We start from the raw sequence: 14,702 nt of genomic DNA on the forward strand, positions 1-14,702 counted from the left end.
TTTCACAATTCTGAACACTACTGTGGTCTCCTTTAAGGACCCTGAGCCAGTGGTCGACAGTACTGCAGCCACTGCATCACTCACATATGCCGTCTACCGGTAACTACAGGACTGCATGGATCAGGCATTCCCTTACCCAACTGTGGTTCATTGTACCAATGCCAAGCATCCAGTGTGGTGTACCCCAGCCATACACAAGCTGTACAACGAGAGGAGGTGGCTACTACAAGGCGGAGCAGACACCTTGTGAGGTATGACAACCTTGGTCATTATATGTGTAGAGCTACACGCTGTCATGACATGGTCCAGGGCACGTTCCACAGATATACCTACATGGACCTGGCTGACAATCATACAGCCTTCATTTGCTATGCTCGACACCTGGGAGGTCACTCCCACATATGCTCTGACTGGGTTCACGATGATGTGGAGTTTACTCAGCATACACACATTGCCAAAATACGGGCTGACAAGTTCGGTGAGGACATCTCCACACCCCCACATGAAGAGATGTCTGTACCAGCGGTTTGTGGTCCCCAAATGTTCTGTGACACACGGGTGGGACATGCTCTCTCCAGGGTAGTGAACATAGCATCCATGAGACCAGCTGGTGACCCGACTGTGTACTCCACTATCTCATTGAGGAATTAGACCCACAGTTAGGACAGCTGTTTCTTTGTAGCCTCACCTCAGGTAATGTACCCAGGTTGTGTCGCTTGCAGCGTGTAGTCCCGTCACAGGGCCAATGCCTCCACTGACCCTGGTTATTACTGTCCCATTACCATGAGGAGACCTATCTGCAAAGACATGGGGAGGGATCATACTGTGGCTCGTAGATGAAGGCATAGGGGACCTGCATACTTTGCATCCAACACGGTTTGGCTTGTTCAGGGGCGGTTCATGCCTTTAAAGCATGGTTGACGTTTTCGGGACAGTCACCGAGACCATTGATGGGGGTCTTGCAGTCCATACAGCCTACCTCGACCTGGCAAAGGCCTTCAACACATTACCCCCCTCAGGTATCGTTGATAAACCCATTGGCTTGGATGTGAACACGTACATCACAGGATGGGTTGTAAACTGGCTATGTGACACAGCCCACGCGGTCATAGTTGCTGGCAGCATGTCAGACCTACTGCCTGTCGCAGGCGGTGTCCCATGGGGCCCTTCCCTGGGTCCACTCCTCTCATACATCTACATTTCCACAGTACAGGCACACACAGGAGTGTTATGGGCAACATTGTTTGTAGATGACTGCAAAACAGGTGCCATAGTGGGACGGACATCTGACACAGATATCCTTCAAAGGGGCCTCCCACATATGCATATCTGCTGTCAGGGACATGTCCCACAGCTAAATGCAAAGTAATGCAACATCATACCTGTCGAGGAGTACTAGGTCACCCCTGTCCAGCATATGGGTGGCAGTCCACTGAGCGCAGGGGTGATTACCAGGGATCAGGGGACAGAGGTTGTCGGTCACCATTCGTTCAACACACATGTTGCTATTGTGGTTCGATTGGGACTTCTACATTGCCCACCTGTTTGTGCAGGGATTCACATCTACATCAGGGTAGGTCATTGTCTCCTTGTACTCATTACGTGTTACACCTATGATTGACTACATTGCCCCATTCGGAGGGTATCTGACCCAACACCTACAGCAGCTGGGAAGGCCTCATAGGTTAATTGTCATACAGATGCAGGGTGTCATGGATTTGTGTAATGCTGCCCCACTTGTAGGACCCCTGCCCCATTCGGTCACATACCTGTTGTTCAGTGTTGACCTGTGCCTTTCATACGAGGCCATGTCAACCCATATGTCATGTCTATGCTTCACCTACTGTATCTGCATCCCTCAGAACCACAAGGGCAGGTGACATGAACCTTATCACGGTCATTAATGGGATGTGTTGGAGTGACACATACGTCACCCGGACACTCACAATGCTGTGGATCTACATCACAGTACATGTGAGACAGAGATCCTTGCTAGCCTTGTTCGGGGGTATGTTGTCCATTGGATGGGGGATTGCAGATATAGGCCAGGGATTACATCATTATCACTGCTTGACAGAGGTACAGCAATATCATAAGTATTTTATCTCCGGCCCAGAAGGTTGGCAAAGGAATCCTAACTATGGTGTAGGGTTATGGCTGAACTTGGGTCGATGGCCTACCCTGTACCTATGGACCTATGAACCTATATTCATAGTTTGTCCCATTTACACTTGTCTATCCCCTATCCTCTTTCTCATGTGTATATTTCTGTGGCACGTGATTGTCCTCTGTATTACTTGCAGGTATGCTGTCTACAGCGCACATACGTCACGTTTGATTACAATGTATCTGTGTCCCTAACACTGTGATACTGAGGACTACCACACATCCTTCACAACATTACATGCATATGTCCATTCTATTCTTCTTTGGCCTATGGGGGGGTGTTAAGGCAACAATTACACATGTCCCTGTTTGTGCATGCTTCATGGTGGTGTTTGACCAGCCTCCATTGCAGTTGTGGGTTGGACGGTAGTGTTTCTGTGTGTTTGGCATGTGTTTTTATTGCCGGTACATCTGTGGGAGGTGTGGTTGGCACATGTTCCTCTTTGCAGGGAGCCCCATCCTGGGGTTTTGTGTCATGCATCTGCACTTGGCACGTGCCATATGTCCTGTGCTATTCCCACAGTCGTGTATGCCTTCATGCACTACTACTGTGTGTTACTGGCTGTTTGTATGTGGTACACATGGTGATTGTGGTGGTTGGCTTGACCTATTCCCATGCTAGAACATACACATCTGTCAATTACGTTGTTTAAATCAAACTGTAACACTCATTAGTCTTTTCAAAATGACAGTCAATAACACAGGAAGCTCAGATTCACAACGTTTTAATAGTGTGCACCAGGAGGCAAATAACTATGCAGTACAAGTATAGAGTTTTGTTTGACTCTATACAAGAAACAGCTGTATGAGTATTGTGTTTACAATCATCTTTTGCCCACCTTAATGATGTGGTCAGTCACAGGGCATTTACATCACTATAGTCCACAATATTGTATTCCTACAACAGTGCTAAGGTAATGCTTATTAAATGTTTTCCCATGAGAATAGCACAGCCTTGCGAGCCACATAGTCAATTAGAATGTCCTTCTGTAAATTCTGCTCTGTCAAGGTTCCAAGCCTGTTCAGATATGATCATCAGTTCATTTCCTACTAGGTTCCTTTGTCTCTCTGGTGAGCAGCTGTACTCTGTCTTAGATAGAGCTCACAAGGCCATCCTCCTCAGTGGAAGGATGAAAGATATACCTGTACATACATTTATTATTCTCTAACCCAGCAGATGACTAATGCTGAATGACATACGCCTGCTGCACTGGTTACTGCCAGGGTCAGGGTTCGATCACACTGCAGCTACACTACAGGCAATTACATGCATGATAAGTTCTACTGCCATATTGTAAAATAGAATAATATGCATTATACACTATTTGCTTCTAAACTAGCACGTCATATATATGTTTAAATATATATTTTTCTAACATTCTCCCTCCTTTGATTGCTTCTATTCTATCCAGAAACATATACAACATTATTTCATTCCCTAGCCTCTTCCTCTCTGGAACGTTTAACTAGGCAAGTCATTTGTTGAACATTTCAGAAAGGATTTCATTTGGTATTAACAAATACCACTACAGGTCTTGATACATAGTCTCGGTTACAGATACGTCGACAGAGTCCCTGACTAATACTTTCATACAAAGTATCCCGCAACAGACACATGCTCCCAATATGAGCAGAACAACACAAATGGCAATCAAGATATTCAGTATGAGTGAACCCCATCCACCGAATGGTTTCTGGAAATAGTTCGTTAGTAGGTTTGGGCCTGGTTCCACCATGGCTGATACCTGCTGTATTACCTCTAGGTGGGCGTTGATATCGTGCTTATTCTGTGGTACTTAGACACAGCGGTCTTCTTTGATAAGCGCGCACGTACCACTTCTCGCCGCCAGGGTGCAGTCGTGAGCCATTACATTTTGTGACACAACAGTTCTCATTGCATTCAGTTCATCAGTCACAAGTTCAAGAGCGAAAAGTCGCATTGCTCATTCCTCCGACAGGTTTTGACAACTTACTCTGTTCCCTGATAGATTTCACTACTCCACAAGCTGGGATTGTTCCAGCCCAGGATATAACACTGTCACTCAAGTCCATATGAGTCAATATTCCTTTATCTCTTGCAGAAGAATGATTTTTCAGAACAGCTTCCATTTCACCCACTGGATTAGTAGGTTTCTCGACTGTGTTCCCAGTTCTTTGAGCTATATGTCTTACAGTTCGTTTCGTACCCAGAGGCAATTGTGCAGTATGTCATATGACTGGAGCCAGATAACACAAAAACAACTGCGGACCAATTCTCAGGTAACCATTGATATGCTTTTTCCCACAAACAAAATAACAATATTCTACTTTACTACTGATGTGGGTTAACTCTGCATGTAACATTTTCCTGTCTATAACAGAGGACTGTTTATACAATTCGGATGTTTCTGCACATCTTTCCACATTGTTCTCATGAAGCTTAAATACAAATCATGAATGGTGCTACAACTAGTACTGTGATCTTTGGCTGTTATATGACATTTGTAAGACACAGTTATGTTACAATTACTCCCACCAACTTGGACTGTATCATGTTTATGAAAACAAACAATTCCTTTTTGTGTAACAGGTAAGTACAGTGCCACTTTGTCCTGTGATCTCACAGAACCTGTATCAAAGTGTAAATATTCACAAGTCTCAATCTATCCCTAAGGGGACAACATACATCGGAAGTCCTCCATATGATGTAGGTATGCCAGTACAAACACAGCAATTTGAAATGTTCATAGTCTGTACATGCACAAGCGTCATGCCTAGGTATGTGTTGAAGTTTGGATGCCACTCTGTGGCCAGTTCATCACGTATCACTATTTGTATCTGTGTAGTTATATGCAGGTAAGGTCCCAGCAAATGTAAAGTCACCACAAACATGGTTAATAGGTGTATGATCAGTAGGACAGTAAACCAAATGTCTTTGGGGTTGCTTTGTATTGTTATACACTCTGGCCCGGGTGATTCTGTCTCTATGGTATATCGGCTACAACATGTAAATCAGACTTGATATCCTTTACCGGTTTGAAAAAGGTGAGGTGAACCCAGGACGACCTTTCCACAAACTTTACTGCAGTAGGCGTTGCCAACAGTACCTGGTACGGACCTTCCCACTTTGGACTCGGCAAGTTACTTTTTTGGATAACAGTGAAACACACCCAGGATACTGGAGTCAGCTATGCGTCCGGCTTCGCTTGCTCTTTATCTGTAAAAGAGTTTAACTGCAAAACAGTGTTATTGGTTAACAATCCTCTCATGTAACTTGCTAATGAGCCATCGACCTCCAGCTCTGCAGGCATGACAGCTTTCCACTGTGGCACATAATATGCCATTCCAAATACTACTTCGAAGGGGGTCAAACACTTTACATCTGGAACTGTTGTCATGCTCAGCAATGCTAGAGGTAGACAGCAAATCCAACTTGTCTGGGTGTCACCCGTCAACCTCCTCAACTTATTTCTCGGGATCCCATTGTACCTCGCCACCAGTCATGCTGACTGTGGGTTGTACATGCAATGATTATTCATGGAAATCCCAATTAATCCCCCAGGTTGCTGGATTGTCTGGTTCACAAAATGTGTTCTATTGTCACTGTAGCTTCTTTACAGTATGCCAGATCTAGGGATACTTTATTTTACTGGGACCTTTGCCACTGTTGCTGCATCCGGATTCCTGGTTGGGTATGCTTCTACCCATTTTGATAATATATCTATGATCACTAAACAGTATTTCTTCCCTTCACATTTATTCAGCTGTATAAACTCCATACAAATAATATGGAACGGTTATGGTGGTGTAGGGAAACCCACTCCCTTCTGTTGAAATGCTCCCTGTGCATGATGTTTACTGCAAATATGACACGCTGCTCATGATGTTTGTATGTGGTTCCTAATTCCGTATGTTAGGGATATTCTGTTAACCAACTGTACCATCCCCCCTGTTGAGACATGGCTCTACACATGGCTCAACAAAGCCGCATATCTGAATACATTAGATGTTAATATTGGCTTTCTCACTGTGGATATGTACAGTCCGTCTTCAAGGATTGCTCCTCGTCATACCCACGTCTGCTTTTCTGCTTTCGTAGTTGATGTTTGCATTGTTTCTAACATTTCTACATCTAGAATGTCTGAGGATTGTCATTCCTCATTCAAAAAGACACTTTCCGACTGTGAGGCTGCTTGTTTTGCAGCTGCATCAGCTCGTGCCTTACCTTTCCTACTGTTATCCTGTTGCTTTGTATGAGCTGCACATTTACAATTAGCTACTTTAGTGGGTAACTGAATGGAATCTAATGCATTCAAGATCTATTGCACATGATTAATCGGTTTACCAGTGGATGTTATCATTCCCCTATTCTTCCACTGCTGCACATAAACATGCACTGTAGAGACAACATACTGACTATCGGTATGAATGTCCACACATCTGTTTTTCGCTAGAGTGCAAGCACGTGTTAAAGCTATCAATTCTGCTGCTTGAGCAGACACGTTATGCTGCAGGGGTTGGGCTTCTACAATCTCATTATCAATAACTACTGCATAACCTACTTGATTCTTTCCTGTAGGACTCTTTCTACATGATCCGTACACATAAACTGTCACCTCTGCATCATCTAAGGGTATATCAGTGATATCCTGTCTGTGTAGAGTTATTTGCTCCATTTCCTGTAGGCAACTGTGTGGTGTGCCATACACAGGTGTCGGACGTGACGTTGATAGGTTTAATGTTGTACAATGTTCAATCACCATATGAGGTTGAGTCAGGGGTATGGTCAAACAAGAAAGATGTCTAGCACGGGTCAGGAATGCTATTTTCTCTTGCAGCAAAATGATCGCAACTGCATGAGACACTCTCACAGTGAGAGGGTGGAATAATAACATTGATGCCGAGGCCTGTACTGCCATGGGTGCTGCAACAACTGCCTGTACACAATGTGGCACTGACCATGCCACTGTGTCCAACTGCGATGAGTAGTAAGCTATGGGGCGTTGCTTACTTCCATGCTGTTGCGTCAAGACTGACATCATATATCCCTGCTTACAATCTACAGTCTGAAAACATCTGTTATGATTATTCGGGAGACCTAAAACAGATGTTGAAGCTATCAATCGTTTTAGTCTGCAGAAAGCTGTTTCTGCTACTGGACTCCAGTGTAGTATATCTTGTGCTGCCATAGGTGTATTAAAGATTAAAGCAGACAATAGAGCAGATTCCAAAGCATTGTTTGGTAACCAGCTTCGACAAAAGTTAGTCGGACCAAGAAGGACATCATTCCCTTCTTGGTAGTTGGCTTGGGTGCTTGTGAAATTGCTGCCTTCCTATCGTCATCTAATGTTCTACCCTCCTTGGATACCACATATCCCAGGTACTTGACCTGTATTCTCCGTAGTTGCAATTTATGCTTGCTTAATTTATGTCCCTGTTCTGCTGAATATTTCAATAATGCTAATGTATCTTCCCTACATTGCTGCTGGGTAGGGGCCGCAAGCAGAATATCATCCACATAAAGTAGAACTTGACTGGCCCCGGGTGGAGTAAACACCGGAATGTTGCTAGCCATCTCCTGTGCGAATATCGTTGGACTTTCACAGTATCCCTGCGATAGCCGGGTATGGCTGTATCTGTTACCCTGAATGTAAATGCAAAACAATACGGACTATCTGGATGTATAGGTATTGAAAAGGAAGCATAGCTTATATATACCACGGTAAGATACTTCTGTGGCGGGTTCATAGCATTCAATATAGTGTGTGGGTCTGGCACCATCGGTACCCTAGGTATTATTACATGATTTACAGCTTGTAAATCCTGTACCATCCGCCATTCCCCCTTTGCTTTTCTATCAAAAGATACAGGGGTATTGCATGGTGAATAGTGATTACTTTGTAGATGGGGAATTCCCTCTGTGACTTTCCAGATATCTTCTGGTGTCCACGGTCTATACACTAAGGGAGTTGGGTTCTGGCCTTCCTGTCCTGCATGAGGGTTCGGTACTTCAATTAATTGACATATATCCTCACTCTGTTCTAGTGACTCTCTTTTTACTTGAGTGTCCCTAGGTATTTTACGAGTTCGGGATGTGGTTTCAATAGCTTCTCTTACATTTGGTCGTTGTGATACCTCTGTTGCCACAGGATAACGTGGGGGGGACTAGCCTGCCCTCCCGCTTCATATCCTGGATGTGGTATCGGAGGTGGTAGAAGGGGGGGCTGTCGCTACTACTGTATTATTATCTTCTTTGTCTATGTATGATGCTTTCGTATTTTTAGTGTTCTGTTCCCTTCAGTTCACTACCTCAATCCACCTATGTGCTTGAGGGATACCCAATTGTCGCTGTTTTTTAGCCTGCACATCTTAGGGTTGCCACCTTTTCAAATGCACAAAGTGGGACATTAGTGTTAGGAACGTGGGATTTTGCAGGGCAAAACATACCCACGGCCAGTACAAAGGACAGCAATTCACTTTTTGCCAGAATAGCAACCTATTCTTGTAGCATTTGAGTTGCTTATTCTGTGTTTCAGATACAAAATAACTGTTTTATGCTACCATTAAAGAAGATATAGGAAATATTTTTGTCCTAAGATATCAGGACATTTGCCATTTGTTCAGTTTGTTTGCAGGACACAACTGGCCAAAGAGGGACTGTCCCTCGCAAAGTGGGACAGGTGGTTACCCTAGAACATCTGCGTCACATTTTAAGTGATTCCAATGTTTCACTAACAATATTTTGTCTAATATACCATCAATGTCATATTTATTACCCCATTTTGCAGAATATCTCACATTATGTGCTCTCTGCAATTGCATATACTTCACATCACCCGTCAAACGCGGATCTCACGATCTCTTAGTGCACTAATCTCCCATGTCTTCTACACGACTGTTACGTAACCCTTCTCTCGTACCACGTGATATCTCCTTCCCTGTATCCACTGTAGTGTCTACAATGACTATTTACTCTACTCTGTGTTCCCCTGATCTATGTCCAAATTTAAAACTACTTGGATTGGTCTTGACCTGCTATCACAACTGTTAACAGAAACACAATGTAGCCTGGTCCATGATCTACAATAGAGACAAAGAGGCAAACTCTCCTTACCTGAGCCTCCTGTTTATGACTGCACGTTTTCTTCTTGGGATCCAGTTTTCCGCTTTTCAGCCACAGATCAGACAGTGGACAGCCTCTTTACACACAACAATTCAGTCGGAGGTCTTTTCACTCAAGAAGAACCATTTAGGCAAATTCTCCTGCGCAGATGTCTAACCACCCATGCACTCTGACCTGTAGCTTACCAAGGGAATTCCGGCTAAGAAGGACCACAATGTCAAATAAGTTGTTAAAACCAGACTGTAGAAATCAGTAGGCTTTTCTACGTGACAATCAATAACACAGGAAGCTCGGGTTCACAATGTTTTAGTAGTGTACACAGGCAGGCAAAAAACTATACAGTCCAAGTATGAGAGTTTTGTCTGACTCTATACAGTAAGCAATTTCTTTATATAGTGTTTACAATCATCTTTTGCCCACCTTACTGACGTGGTCAGTCACAGGGCATTTCCATCACTATGGTCCGCAATATTCTATTCATACGAGGGTGCTGAGGTCATGCTTGTAAAATGTTTTCCCATGAGAATAACACAGCCTTGCAAGGCACCTGGTCAATTACAGTGTCCTTCTGTAATTGTTGCTGTTTCAAGGACCCTGGACTGTTCCGATACAATAGTCAGTTAATTTCTTAATACGTTCCTTTGTCTCTCTGGTAAGGAGTTGTACTCTATCTTCGATAGAGCTCACAAGGCCATCCTTCTCAGTGGAAGGGAGGATGTTATACATGTACATACATTTATTTTTCTGTAACCCAGCAGATAATTAATGCTGAGAGACATAAGCCTGCTGAACTGGTTACTGCCAGGGTCAGAGTTCGATCACACTGCAGCTAAGCTTCACCAGTTACATGCATGATCATTTCTACTGCCATATTGTACAGTACAATTCAATGCATTATATAGTATTTTGCTTCTAAACTGGCACTTCATATGTGTTTCTATATATATTTTTCTAACAACATCCATCCGGCCATATGCATGTTGTTCCATCCTTTACCTTCACCGTGGGTGTTTGGCCGTCCAGCTACGCTAGTCTCCACATGTGATGTCCCACCTTCCCCTTCTGTGCCTGTGGCACCCTGTTAGGACATCCTGTTTGGTAGGCACATGTTCCGCTATATGTGTTTGACTTGTCTGCATAGCTAATCATCGGTGCAGTGGTTCAACATCCCGACTTGTCCACATGTGTACAGTTATGTGCACCGTGGCGTGTGCAAACCTATAGGGTTTGGACGGGTACATACCACATGCGGGATGTACACATTCTGCAGACACATTCACATGCATCCATTTCCATATCTGTACCTGAGGTGGTTTGGTGACATGTGGGGTACATATTTGCACGCGTGGCACTGCCTAAAACAATACTTCTTACCACATTTCAGGTATGCCCATTGTGTGTAGGTGTGTAGCTGCACAAGGCTGCTAGCTGGTTTGGGTGCACAGGCGTACATGGATGGGACTTACATGCTACAATGGGGCTAATGTGTATTACATTTGCATGCATGGGTTCTGCTTCTGGATATTACGCTTACACATACGCCATCCTGTGTATGCGGCAAACACGTTGCTGAGTGTGGGACATGTTGCTATGCACATGTTTGCCTGTGTTTAGGGTATCTTGGTTCCTTCCTGTTGTTATGTCGACACGGCTACCCGGCTGTGTACTCTCACTACTGCTTGTGACCATTATGGTTGCCACCTTTTCCAATGCCCATAGTGGGACATCTTTTGTGGAAACATCGGATTTTGCAGGACAACACATACCCACAGCAAGTAGAGATGACAGAACTTCACATTTTTGCCATAATATACGCTAATTCTCGTAGCATTTGGGTTCCTTATTCGGTTTCTTATGCCATGTATGTGTTTCATATACAAAATATATGTTTTATGCTACTATTACAGGTATATTGAGGGAATATTTTTGCCCAGAAATCTCAGCTCATTTGCCATTTTTCGATATTTGGCGGGACACAACTGTCAAATGAGGGACTGTCCATAGCAATGTGGGACAGCTGGTAACCCTGGTGACCATGCCCATGTCGCTACTAGGGTTGCCACCTTTTCCAATAGCCAAGGTGGGACATTTTCGGGACTCACATCAGATTCTACAGGCCGACACATACCCACGGTCAGTACATAGCATAGAACTTAACTTGTTTGCCTAGATAAAAGCTTATTCTTGTAGCAGTTTGGTTGCTTATTCTGTTTCTTGTGACATTTAGGTATTTTAGTTGCAGAAATAACTATTTTATGCGACCATTACATAAAATACGGGATATAATTATGTCCTACAATCTTAGCACATTTGCCGTTTTTAATATTTTTTATCGGGACACAACTGCCCATAGAGGACTGCCCTCGCAAAGTGGGACAGGTGGTAACCTTAGTCGCTACTCCTATGTCGGTGCGGCACACTGACATGCTGCGGTACACCTTCTCTGGGTATGCCCACTGACGGTGCATTGCGGGACGAACACGGTGTTACGCGTATCCTTTGTTCCTTGGACGGGTACACTTAGGGCTTTGTGGGTTGTGTTTGCTTCTCCTTTTGTTGGGCCGGGTACTATGTTGCATACTCTGCGTGCGTTTCATTCTGCACGGGCCCTGGCTGGTGACATTACTATTATGGGCAGACTGTGGCAGTCAGCACTTTAGGTTGCTCATCGCCTGCCGGCTTAGCCATGCCTCCGGACGCATCCTACTTGGGCTCGCTCACGTACACTACGCACGTGTCTGTGGTTGCGGCGCGCACTCATTACTATGCATATGGCGCTACTACGCCGACTATTCACTGCACCGCCAACGCAGGCCTTACACCGGCCTTACGCCGAGCTTCATGAATCCCGGGGAGTATGTTTAATGATAATATTAGGGCATGTTTTTAAGTGTTTTTAATAATATTTAACCATAATATATAGTATTTCATACTATATGATATTTATATTAATGTATTTTAGGTGACATTTTTGTTTACACATAGTTATACATTTATATATTTTATTTTATTTATTTAACATATAGTATAACCACTATTTTTAACATCAATGAACATTCACACAAGCAGATATATATATTAAGTACTTTTACAATCACATTTATTGTTATTTGTTATTTATTGTACTATATTAAGTTTGTTCAATGGCATTTGTATGAGTCGTCTTGTGTCTTTAATAATGTGTTTCAAATATTTGATAGATTAATTGTGTAATTGTTTTTTTATAATTGATTGATTAATTGTGGAATTGATACTTAAGGGTACTATTTAAGTGGCTCAGTACAATTTTTTATGTTATCTGATGAAGTCTGTGGAGACGGACGAAACCTAGGTCATTCCTTTGGTGTTTCTATTTAATAAACGGTGGTTCCAGCACAAGTACGTTTTTGGAGCAGTTTTTTATGAGTTATACAGATTTTGGATTTACCAATTTTTCACGTTTACTTCACTATTTGTGAACGTGTTGGGAATTTGCCTGCATTTCCATCACGTTGGCAGTGTTTCCTGTTCCATCGGAGGACATTTGAGGTACATAAGAACATTAACAAACTGATTGTTTCAGCTAGTTGTTCAAAGACACATCCACTGACCCTGATGATAGACAGGATGGTCAAACATGTAGTAAAGAATACTCACTGGATTCTTGGAAATTTTGGAGCAATTTAAAGTGATATATGGTCAAAAGATTTAGTTTTTTTAACTGTTGATGTAAAAGATTTGTTTTCATCCATACCTAAATTAGAAGGATTAGAGTTATTTGAAGAGATGCTCCATGCTCGGTCATCTTTAAGTCACGATGATGTAACTTTAGTATGTGAGTTAATGGACCTAATCTTGGAAAGCAACTATATTTTCTTTGAAGGCCAATATTTTCAACAGTTGAAAGGTGTGGCAATGGGGGCAGCCTGTGCCCCTGTGTATGCCAACATTGTATTGCTAAGATGGGAATTATGTTACATGTTCAAGAGTGAATATTGGGCTAACATTGTAACATACATTATATTTTTGGGTGACATTTTTATTCTATGGAGAGGTTCAAAAGAGAAGATACTGGATTTCATAAAATATTTAAACAAGACTACTGATTTTCTACAATTCGCTTTTGAATGTCATAGTTTAAGTATAAATTATTTGGATGCTACTATTTCACACTCAAATAACGGATTTAAATTCAGAATTTTCTGTAAAAATACACATTGCAATGCTTATTTACATTTCTCCAGTTGTCACATCGACTCAGAAAAAAAGTTTAGTCAAGGAACAGGCTGTAGGAGTGGCCCATATGACATCAGAATTTGGGGATTTAAAGGAAGAACTAACCAACCTAGGCAATATGTTCAAGGACAGAAGTTACCTCAACAAATTGATGGATGACATTATTCAAAGGGTTTATGAACAATGGGGCAAAAAATATGTGCCTCTGTTAGGAATGAGCTTCACTACTCAGGACAGTTGTCAAGTGACTGCACAGCACAAGAACTCTGAAAAGGCATGTGTTCTACAATATAGTTCTCTTTCAGGTGGTATTAAGGACATCATTAAAAAGAACTGGAGTATTGGTGGTAGAAGAACCTATATTTATTGACAGAGTATGGAGGAATGTTAAGGTATTATTAGAGAAAAAGGTGGAGAGAACTGATGGACCCATTATGGGTACAAGACCCTGTGATAGTTGTAAACAGTGTACTTTTATAAGCAGTGAGACTTCCACTATCCTGGATAATATTATGAAAAGCAAAGTCACACTGAAGAAAGGGTATTGCCTTACATCCATGGTAATTTACTTGGCTGTGTGTGAATCCTGTAAAGCATACTACATAGGAAAAACTGAGTGATCTCTGAGAAATGGAATATATAAACATAATTATGAAATTAAAAATAAAAGAGACTAACACTCTATATAGACATTCTCTTCTATGTGCTAGATTTGTTAAATTTAGATTTGGGATATTAGAAACTGTAGAAATTGATCCGGGGGGGGGGGGGGCTGGAAGAATTTACTGCTTAAAATAGAACTGCAATCATAGCACTCAACCTCTTTGCACAAAAAATCTGTACAAGGCAAAAAATGAGGGGACAAAGCCCCAAAAATAGGTACACATTTTAAATATTGCTCTTATAAACTTAGAAAGTTACTAGAATAAAAAGATGTCTTGTGTTTCCATGCATTTTATGAAGGACATGAAGTCTGAAACTCAAATGCCTGTCATTATTTACTGAATTCAATTCTGAGTGATTTGCCACAAAACTCGAGAAAATCAGAAATTTTATGAGGAACAGACCAAAAATATGAGGCAAAAATCTTGACATTCTGCGAAAATCTATACAGTGGAGAGGTATGACTGCAATGGCAGTTGAGGCTATCTGCAACTATGCTACCAGGTCTGAATGATTTCCTGTCAATAACACCAGTACTCAAAGACAGAGTTGACAA

The sequence above is a fragment of the Protopterus annectens genome, chromosome 3.part0 (assembly GCF_019279795.1).
Source record: "Protopterus annectens isolate FY-2018-M chromosome 3.part0, PAN1.0, whole genome shotgun sequence".
NCBI classification, from domain to species: Eukaryota; Metazoa; Chordata; order Ceratodontiformes; family Protopteridae; genus Protopterus; species Protopterus annectens.